The sequence below is a fragment of the Pseudophryne corroboree genome, chromosome 8, assembly GCF_028390025.1.
Source record: "Pseudophryne corroboree isolate aPseCor3 chromosome 8, aPseCor3.hap2, whole genome shotgun sequence".
In the NCBI taxonomy this organism is placed as follows: Eukaryota; Metazoa; Chordata; class Amphibia; order Anura; family Myobatrachidae; genus Pseudophryne; species Pseudophryne corroboree.
Genome location: NC_086451.1, coordinates 264,576,291 through 264,588,139, shown reverse-complemented (window position 1 = coordinate 264,588,139; position 11,849 = coordinate 264,576,291). Strand labels below are relative to the sequence as shown.

At 42.2% G+C, this 11,849-nt stretch overlaps 1 pseudogene; it reads right to left on the bottom strand.

Annotated features, from left to right (window-relative positions):
• Positions 1-10,805: 10,805 nt before the first annotated feature.
• LOC134953280 (5S ribosomal RNA) lies at positions 10,806-10,924 on the bottom strand (annotated as a pseudogene).
• Positions 10,925-11,849: the final 925 nt, after the last annotated feature.

Genomic DNA, 11,849 nt, shown 5'->3' with positions numbered 1-11,849 from the left:
ATATGCTTACTATTTTTCAGCTACCTGACAGCTGAGAATTATTCTCTAACCCAAAACTAAAATACACATTGCATATGCGAAAAAATGACTTTATGGAAAAATATATATAAATCTGCATAATTATGCGTAGTCACCAATTAATATACTTTGCAGTAGCATGTGCTATAAAACTTACTGCTTTCTAATTATCTTTAAAACATTTTAAGGCCTTAAGGAATAAAATGACAATTATTTTCCTAATGCAATTTTTCTTTACTGTTATGTTATATATAATTATATTATATTATATTATGTTATCCATATTCCGTAGTCATAAACATTTGTACATCCGCATGTCATTAGTCACATAGAACTAACAGGTGAATTATTACCTCACATCCCATCCCCAGCCTGCATATTTACAAAGCAAATAGAACAACAGATTAAACTGATAATGTTACTACAATAAACTTTGATATATCAATTATCTATTGTTCAGATTTTGTAATATTTCGGATTTACACACTAGTACTTTGGTCATAGGGAATCAGCCTTTGTGGTTTCCCTGAGTGATTTGCAACATAGACGGGCTGTAGCGATTCCTTCCTCTTTGCTATTGCAATCTAGATGATGTATTACTATGCATAATTTGGTCTGAGAACATTCACATCTCCAGGAACCTTGCTTATAGGCAGGGCCGTTTCTTGGGGCAGGCGAGCAGTGCAACCGCACTGGGCGCCCGCCGTGGCACTAACTGTGGCTCCCTGCTTCCCCCTCCTATTTCTCCCGAGTAACCCGCCCGGGGGGCGGAGTTTCACGGAATGACGCGGTTGCATCGTTACGTCACGACACAACCCCGTCACTCCGCAAAACTCCCCCCCCCCCCCGAGCGGAGTACAGAGGGGGATCCAAGTTAGGAAGAGGGAAAGGCCGGCGCGAGGAGCGACTGGTGAGGCGGGCCGGAGAGCGGTAATCGCCTCTGTAAGTATTCTCTCTCTCTCAATGTGTAAAATGGGGACACCTGCCGTAATGTGTGAAATGGGGACTTTTGCCTGCCGTAGTGTGGGGATTTAATGTATCAAGGGCATTGCTGTGTGTGGCATAATATGGTGCAGGGGGCATTACTGTGTGGGGCTTAATATGGTAGAATTTTTTTTTCCTGTGGTGGTCGTGATCTGTTGGAGCAGGGTCAAAAACTGGATTGTGAGGTAGTCTTTTCAGACGAGGCCATGCCCATTGAAATGAGGCCACACCCATTTAGATGAGACCACGCCCCCTTGCCGGGTGCGAATGCAAGTTTTTTTTATCTAGGTGTGTGGGGGGGGCACATTTTTTAATGTCATGGGGGGGCGCATTTTTAAATCTCGCACTGGGAGCCAGATTGGCTAGAAACAGCCCTGCTTATAGGGAGTAACCCTTAACTCTCCCTCATTACCGCTTCTAGCAGTACGTGCTGTGGGCAGTATGCCAGACATATCAGTTCTGCTTTTTTTTTTCTTCCAGAACTAGAAACATTACAGTTTGTATAAACCAGGGAACAATTTGGAACCACTGTTCTTGTGAATAAAACTATTCTGGAGGTTAGATACAACCAAACCATTAAGTATTTTAACATTTAACACTTAGGTACTTTTCCAAGTATCAATATCCAGGATCTAAAGGATCGTAGGATATAAAGCTATGTGCTCAATTTCCTGACATAGCGATATCACTTGGTTTTGGAATAAAATGACATCCCATCAATATATAAACACTTTCTACTGAGTATATAAAAGGACCCTGCCCTTTCTTTACTATACATGCCACACACTAACATTCTGAGCATACGTCTTCTGTCAACATGTGTATACGCTCTTAACTACTTATTCATACAGGTGATGTATTAAATCTAATGCCTCTGAAACAGTTTGTCAAATTCTTAACAGTGTCAGTAAAACCTCATTTATCAATTCAGTGTTTGTTGTTTGCTTCAAATCTCCCTCATTAGTAAACACTTCCCTTCCTCTAGGAAGTTTGCCCCTTACACAAATTGTGCCTATTTTTCCTTCCCTAGTACTGACAGGGGCTCACTGTGCGGTCCCTTCGCGCGATTGATCCATTCACTTTGCGAAATCCTTCGGGACTGCACCTTGTACTGCGTAGTATCAAAACAACAACAAGTCAGTATATACCTCAGCTTAAAAGATTTTACTGTTTCAAGCATCACACTTAATAAGTAATAAATGTTTTCTAGGGAACTCTCAGTTTAGAAAACTTATTCTAAACATCACACTTAAGGCCAGTACTCACGGCCCGATTCGGGGAGAGATGTGTGCTGAGCGGTTCGCTCAGCACACATCTCTCCCGGCGCTCAGCACAGCGCGATCTGTGCTGAGCGTGCGGGGGGAGACGGGGGGGCCGCTCATTTCACCCAGCGGGTGAAGTGAGCGACCCGCTAGATTGGCCTGCATGCAGGCCAATCCAGCAGCAGCGATAGCGATGTGCGGGGCCGCGCATCGCTATCGCTGAGGGGGCTACACACGGAGCAATGTTGCTGAAAATCTAAGCAATCTAGTCAGATTGCTTAGATTATCGCTCCGTGTGTACCCCCCTTTAGTTCAATAAAGTGTTTTCTTAGGAAAATACCTCAGTTTAAGAGACTTGCCTGCTCTTAAACATCACACTTCTTATTTAAGTGTTTTATATATTCATCAGCAATGCAGGACCAAAATGAAGCAAACCACTTGGATCTTTAATCCTCTGACACAACAAACCCAAATTTCTGTCATTACAGACTTGACTTTATCTAGTTTACAAAGACTTCTCAAATCACTGAGTCATATGCATAAGTTACCTTTGTCAATAATGGCTTTAACCTCTACTTCTAATAATTTTAAACTCTTTGAACAGACAAATAAATTCTGGTGACACTGACAAGTGATTAATAGATGGACAAGCGTAGACAATATACTGCAATATATATCAGCTAGTGCATTTTTCTATGAAAAACTTACCACTATTACCAAATCTTATATGTCAAACCGACTGCAGTTTTCTTGTATTAACAGAGACACATACCGTGGCTGTACTGGATTGCAAAGACTGAGTATGTTTTTAAATGTCTTAACTTAAGTCTATGCCATCCGGTTAAACGTTGTTTATAGTCAGAAGGATTTCCTTCACCAACTATAGCTCTGGGACCAAGGAGTAAATAATTAACAGGTAATTAATTTATCAAGACAATACAGAAATTTATCACCAATACATTTTTCTATCACCTTATCAACCTGACACCCCACAACTGTTGCAAAACCTGTCTTAGGTTCCTTACAAAACTGAAATCACTATTTTGCAAATATACCTTTAAAATCACAATATTCTTACTCAATAGCAGGATTACACCACACAAATTCTGAACATTTGCAGTTATGACACGGTATCTAAAAATAAAACCACAATTTTTTTTCCCCTTGCAAATGTGAAACTGAAACTTAGAACTTTAAAATAAAACAACATCTTTACCTTGCAACAGTGAAGCTAAAATTTATAATCTTTATCAGCGCACACAGACAAATAATGAATGTTTATCAAACAGACAGACAATTGGGTCCAAATAATCGATTATTGCTTACCTAATCAGATGAATAGACCAGATGAATGTATATACAAGTACTGACAAAGTAATCCGGTTGATATATACAATGATCAAGCTTCAGATTACTTACCCGGGTATGTCAGCAGTTGCACACACATCCAACAGCCGCATCGTTATCTGATATTGATAAGCTAATCGATCCCGGACAATAGCCCCCATGTAACTGTTGGAGATAAGCCTCCTCTTATCAATATCCTTCAATTGTCTGTTGTTACCCTTTGTTTACCAATTGATTGGGAATCCCAGGAAGCAGACACCACACGTCAGTTATGTCCAGCTAAATGAGACTCCCTTCACTTTATTTAGCATGACATTATGTAGCGAAAAAGCTACTTGCATGAACACTTGATACACGTCATATTTCAAAACAATAATGCATCTCTTCTCATAACTCCTCTCAGGCTGACATCCCCCTATGTGTCCTTCAGAGAAGTCTAAACACACAGAGACTGTCTAATAACATGTTTTCAAGAATTATAGCTACGACCTTGCTTCGCACAGAATGTACTAACTATGAAATGTCAGCATTATTATGATTAACTCAGAAAAGCATACTTCTACTTCACTATATCATGGCTGCTACTTAACAAAATGGCTGACATGCTTAAGCTATATACATCTATCTTCCTCATCATGACATAGACGATGAAATGTCATCAACGTATCTATCTAGTGGTATCTATTTCCAGACATTACTGCCGTCTAATTTCAGGTATATTACTGGCATATAATTCCACACATTAAAAAATGGATAACAAAAATTTGGAGTGTAAAATAGGGAAAGATCAAGATCCACTTCCACCTAGTGCTGAAGCTGCTGCCACTAGTTATGGCAGAGACAATGAAATGCCATCAACGTCGTCTGCCAAGGCCGATGCCCAATGTGATAGTAGAGGGCATGTAAAATCCAAAATGCCAAAGTTCAGTAAAAAGAACCAAAAAAAGAAATTTAAATCGTCTGAGGAGAAACAAAAACTTGCCAATGTGGCATTTACGACACGGAGTAGCAAGGAATGGCTGAGGCCCTGGCCTATGTTCATGGCTGGTGGTTCAGCTTCACATGACGATGGAAGCCCTCATCCTCCCGCTAGAAAAATTAAAAGTTAAGCTGGAAAGAGCACAGAAAAGAACTGTGCACTCTGAGATGGTATCACAAATCCCCAAGGAGAGTCCAAATCTGTCGGCAGTTGCGATGCCTGACCTTCCCAACACTGGATGGGAAGAGTTGGATCCTTTCACCATTTGCATGCCCCCTGCAAGTGCTGGAAGGAGCACCCACAGTCCAGTTCCTGATATTCAAATTGAAGATGTCACTGTTGAAGTACACCAGGATGAGGATATGGGTGGTGCTAGCGCTGAGGAGGAAGTTGACGATGAGGGTTCTGATGGTGATATGGTTTGTTTAAGTCAGGCACTGGGGGAGACACCTGTTGTCCTTGGGATGAAGAAGCCCATTGTGATGCCTGGGCAAACTACCAAAAAATCCACCTCTTCGGTGTGGAATTATTTCTCCACTAATCCAGACAACAGGTGTCAAGCCATCTGTTGCCTCTGTCAATCTGTAATAAGTACGGGTAGGAATGTTAACCACCTAGGAACATCATCCCTTATATGTCACCTGCTGCGCATTAAACAGAAGTCAGTGTCAAGTTGTGAAACTTTGGGTAAGAGCGTAAGCAGTCCACTGACACCTAAATCCCTTCTTCCTCCTGTACCCAAGCTCCTGCAAGCCACACCACCAACTCCCTCAACTTCAACTTCCTCCTCAGTCAGGAAAGTCTGTAGTCCTGCAGGCCATGTCACTGTCAAGACTGAGGAGTCATCTCCTAACCGGGATTCCTCCATAGGTTCCTTGAGTGGTACGCCTACTGTTGATGCCGCTGCTGTTGTTGCTTCTGGGAGTCAATCGTCATGCCAGAGGGGAAGTCAGAAGGCCACTTGTACTACATCCAGTAAGCAACTGACTGTCCAACAGTCCTTTGTGAGGAAGATGAAATATGACAGCAGTCATCCTTTTGCAAAGCGGATAACTGAGGCCTTGACAACTATGTTAGTGTTAGAGTTGAAAAAGAGTCACCAGTGTCCTACAAAATGCGGTTGTATTCAGTGTCCACTTACCTCAAGAAATTGTCTAGTTCCCTGTGAACTAACGGCGGATACCGGATGCACGTCTAACACCAACATAGTTGTCAAGGCCTCAGTTATCCGCTTTGCAACAGGATGACTGCTGTGATATTTCATCTTCCTCGCAAAGGACTGTTGGACAGTCAACTGCTTGGTGGAAGTAGTAAAAGTGGGCTTACGACTTCCCCTCTGGGATGACCATCGACTCCCAGCAGCAACAACAGCAGCGCCAGCAGCAGTAGGCGTTACACGCAAGGATGCATCGGAGGAATCCCAGGCAGGAGAGGACTCGTCAGAATTGCCAGTGACATGGCCTGCAGGACTATTGGCATTCCTGGGGAAGGAGGAAATTGACACTGAGGGAGTTGGTGGGGTGGTTTGCGTGAGCTTGGTTACAAGAGGAAGGGATTTAGTGGTCAGTGGACTGCTTCCGCTGTCGCCCAAAGTTTTTGAACTTGTCACTGACTTATTATGAATGCGCTGCAGGTGACATATAAGGGAGGATGTTCCGAGGTGGTTAACGTCCTTACCCCTACTTATTACAGCTTGACAAAGGCAACACATGGCTTGACAAATGTTGTCCGCATTTCTGGTGAAATACTTCCACACCGAAGAGCTGATTTTTTTGGTATTTTCACCAGGCATGTCAACGGCCCTATTCCTCCCACGGACAACAGGTGTCTCCCCGGGTGCCTGACTTAAACAAACCACCTCACCATCAGAATCCTCCTTGTCAATTTCCTCCCCAGCGCCAGCAACACCCATATCCTCCTCATCCTGGTGTACTTCAACACTGACATCTTCAATCTGACTATCAGGAACTGGACTGCGGGTGCTCCTTCCAGCACTTGCAGGGGGCGTGCAAATGGTGGAAGGCGCATGCTCTTCACGTCCAGTGTTGGGAAGGTCAGGCATCGCAACCGACACAATTGGACTCTCCTTGTGGATTTGGGATTTCGAAGAACGCACAGTTCTTTGCGGTGCTTTTGCCAGCTTGAGTCTTTTCATTTTTCTAGCGAGAGGCTGAGTGCTTCCATCCTCATGTGAAGCTGAACCACTAGCCATGAACATAGACCAGGGCCTCAGCCGTTCCTTGCCACTCCGTGTGGTAAATGGCATATTGGCAAGTTTACGCTTCTCCTCCGACAATTTTATTTTAGATTTTGGAGTCCTTTTTTTACTGATATTTGGTGTTTTGGATTTTACATGCTCTGTACTATGACATTGGGCATCGGCCTTGGCAGACGACGTTGCTGGCATTTCATCGTCTCGGCCATGACTAGTGGCAGCAGCTTCAGCACGAGGTGGAAGTGGATCTTGATCTTTCCCTAATTTTGGAACCTCAACATTTTTGTTCTCCATATTTTAATAGGCACAACTAAAAGGCACCTCAGGTAAACAATGGAGATGGATGGATACTAGTATACTTATGGATGGACCAGCGACTGCCGACACAGAGGTAGCTACAGCCGTGGACTACCGTACTGTGTCTGCTGCTAATATAGACTGGATGATAATGAGATGAAATTAATATATATATATATATATAATATCACTAGTACTGCAGCCGGACAGGTATATATATTTATTATGTAATTACTGATGACGGACCTGCTGGACACTGTCAGCTCAGCAGCACCACAGACTGCTACAGTAAGCTACTATAGTAGTATGTATCAAGAAGAAAGAAAAAAAAAAACCACCGGTAGGTGGTATACAATTATGGATGGACCAGCGACTGCCGACACAGAGGTAGCTACAGCCGTGGACTACCGTACTGTGTCTGCTGCTAATATAGACTGGATGATAATGAGATGAAATTAATATATATATATATATATATATATATATAATATCACTAGTACTGCAGCCGGACAGGTATATATATTTATTATGTAATGACTGATGACGGACCTGCTGGACACTGTCAGCTCAGCAGCACCGCAGACTGCTACAGTAAGCTACTATAGTAGTATGTATCAAGAAGAAAGAAAAAAAAAAAACACGGGTAGGTGGTATACAATTATGGATGGACCAGCGACTGCCGACACAGAGGTAGCTACAGCCGTGGACTACCGTACTGTGTCTGCTGCTAATATAGACTGGATGATAATGAGATGAAATTAATATATATATATATATAATATCACTAGTACTGCAGCCGGACAGGTATATATATTTATTATGTAATGACTGATGACGGACCTGCTGGACACTGTCAGCTCAGCAGCACCGCAGACTGCTACAGTAAGCTACTATAGTAGTATGTATCAAGAAGAAAGAAAAAAAAAACACGGGTAGGTGGTATACAATTATGGATGGACCAGCGACTGCCGACACAGAGGTAGCTACAGCCGTGGACTACCGTACTGTGTCTGCTGCTAATATAGACTGGATGATAATGAGATGAAATTAATATATATATATATATATAATATCACTAGTACTGCAGCCGGACAGGTATATATATTTATTATGTAATGACTGATGACGGACCTGCTGGACACTGTCAGCTCAGCAGCACCGCAGACTGCTACAGTAAGCTACTATAGTAGTATGTATCAAGAAGAAAGAAAAAAAAAAAACACGGGTAGGTGGTATACAATTATGGATGGACCAGCGACTGCCGACACAGAGGTAGCTACAGCCGTGGACTACCGTACTGTGTCTGCTGCTAATATAGACTGGATGATAATGAGATGAAATTAATATATATATATATATATATATATATAATATCACTAGTATCACTAGTACTGCAGCCGGACAGGTATATATATTTATTATGTAATGACTGATGACGGACCTGCTGGACACTGTCAGCTCAGCAGCACCGCAGACTGCTACAGTAAGCTACTATAGTAGTATGTATCAAGAAGAAAGAAAAAAAAAAAACACGGGTAGGTGGTATACAATTATATATATATTATATACAATTATATATATATATATATATGAAAAAGAGTGTATAGACCAGTGCGCTTCTCTAGGAATCGACAGTGATAAAGTACTTATCTGAACAATTTATATTTATACTAATAAGGTCGCCGCAAGTGGCTGGTATCAAAGTTTTCCAGGCTTGAATAAGTCTTTGTCAGCACCTTCCACTCTTCAGGGTGGCTGCTCAGTTCCTCAATGTACCATAGGTATATGGCATAAATTCTGTAGCAAAAAGGATGAAGAAGAACAGGCGCCTATGGTGCAGTAAGTTCTTTAAAGTGTATGGTGACACTAATAATAAGTAAATGCGTACCGGATGAAATCTTTATAACACGTCTAGTAAGATACCAATCGTGATGTTTCTCACCATCATCATCATCTGGCCGGGGTGGGCGGGGCCTCCTCTGTCTCCTCCTCTCTCCCTGTGTGGCGGCACGTCACAGGGAGAGAGGAGGAGACAGAGGAGGCCCCGCCCACCCCGGCCAGATGATGATGATGGTGAGAAACATCACGATTGGTATCTTACTAGACGTGTTATAAAGATTTCATCCGGTACGCATTTACTTATTATTAGTGTCACCATACACTTTAAAGAACTTACTGCACCATAGGCGCCTGTTCTTCTTCATCCTTTTTGCTATATATATATATATATTAAACTGGTGGTGATTAATTAAACTGGTGGTCAGGTCACTGGTCACACTATCAGCAACTTGCAAGTAGTACTCCTAAGCAGACAATCACAATATATATACTGGTGGTCAGTGTGGTCACAATGGCAGTGTGGCACTCTGGCAGCAAAAGTGTGCACTGTATGTTAAAATATGTACTCCTGCTCTCAGACTCTAACTGCTCCCCACTGTCTCCCCCACAAGTCAGATATACAGTCACACTATCACTTCAGCAAGTAGTAGTACTCCTCCTAATGCTCCCCAAAATTACTAAAGTAAATACTGTGTCTCTCTCTACTCTAGTCTCACTCTCTTCTCTATAAACGGAGAGGACGCCTGCCACGTCCTCTCCCTATCAATCTCAATGCACGTGTGAAAATGGCGGCGACGCGCGGCTCCTTATATAGAATCCGAGTCTCGCGATAGAATCCGAGCCTCGCGAGAATCCGACAGCGGGATGATGACGTTCGGGCGCGCTCGGGTTAACCGAGCAAGGCGGGAAGATCCGAGTCGCTCGGACCCGTGTAAAAAAACATGAAGTTCGCGCGGATTCGGATTCCGAGGAACCGAACCCGCTCATCTCTAATGGATACATGACAAATGTGTAAGTTTATTTTCACTTCATGCGGCACATGTACTCCAATTGCAATGGGAAATGCTTATGATGTAAGTGGTAGTGTAGCAACTCACTGTGTCCTAAGCCTGGCAAACAAAGTGAAGCATGTGAGTTGACTGTGCAAATATTGGAATACCCAGGCACAAGTTAAAAAGTCCAACAACATTCCAAAATCCACTCAGGTCTAACTGTTTCGCTGATGAGCTAGCACATAAAAACCCTGTTGTCCTGGCAACCCTATGTCAACAAAGGAAGAAAAAAGGAAGGCTCTTGTGTGGGCGCACTCTTAATTAGTTGAAATAAAGTTCAAATAGTTTTAATTATACATGGTAGTTAATAAAATATAACTTTTAATGGATATACATTAAAAAGAGTGTCTCATGATTACCCATTAGACAAAATAGGATCCAACAACTAAATGTGATTTAAAATACATATTAAATTGAAAAGTTTCTTTGAAGGAAATCGTATTAAAAAATGAAGGAATGTTCTGGTCCTGTCTCACAAAATGTGATAAGAAAGGATGTAGACACTTTGCTATTCTACATCCGTTTCAGCCCGACCTGTACAGAAAATCTGTATTGTTGAGACCAGATTATGGTCAATTATCAAATATGAAAGGGCTGGACAGGTCCGGCAATGGATAGTGAGACATTTCCCACTCCCCACCAGTCACCAACCAAATGCACTGTGTGATTAGTTTATAAATAAGAGCTCAGAGGGTCTTAAATCATTGTATTACCAGAGTATGCATACAAAGGGTAGAGATAGTAGAGAAAAGAATGAAATCAAGTGGTGATACTGCTGTTGGTGTCAGATAACGCACATCGCAATGAAAAAGAGTCTACTACACTGTGTATTCCCTGTGAGTCTCCCCCTCAGGTACTGACACAGCCCAACACTGTATAGCTTCCAAGATCGGACGAGATCGGGCACTGGCAGTGTGGTATGGTAGTAGACAAATGGGTGGGTTAGACGCCAATGAGAGTGCACCTATATACCAGAGAGAAGGTGACAATGGGTCACCGAAAGGTGTGGATCTGCTTTCTACGTTAGGCTGGATGCAGTAGGTCCCACGTAGGTGGTATTACGCATCCAGGATCATAGATGAGAGTCCACGGAAGGAAAAGAGTCAAGATTAGAATTAGAAGGCATAAATTATTGAATGCGGAGTGCCCTGCTAACAAAAATTTGCTGATGTCAAGAATAGATGCAAGAAATATTACATATTAAATATGAACAAAATAAATAAAATAACTCAAAATAACCCAGCAATAAGGGATTATGCCGTATTCCCAGATTAATTCAAAATAATAATAATAGCAGCCAGAAAAGCTGGTGGAAATATCCCCTAAGTAATTATGTGCATACAAGGTAATGTTGCTGACACAGGAGGAACAATAAATAGCATATATATACCAATACATTGAGCATGTCTTATCACATTGGTCAATGAGAAGGAATCCACCAGTAGAATCAAGATACTGGTGCATATGCTAATCACAGGTGAGTAATGCTCAATATTGCCAATACAGGCTCTGCCTGTGTAAATGACCTGTGTAAAAAAATGCAGCAGGAATGCCCTCAGGTAGCGTAGTTAATAAATAGTCATGTGCATACAAGGGAATGCTGTTGTCACAGGAGGAACAATAGATAGCATACATGTACCAATGAATTGAGCATGTAATATCACATTGGTCAAATGAGAAGGAATATACCAGTATAATCAGCACGCTGGTGCATATGCAAATCAAAAGTATATAGTGCTCAACATTGCCAACACAGGCTCAGCCTGTGTAGATAACCTGTGTAGAGACAACAGCAGAAATGCCCTCAGGTGGCGTGATTGGTGCCGGTGGACCCGCTGGCTAACGTGTTTCACCCC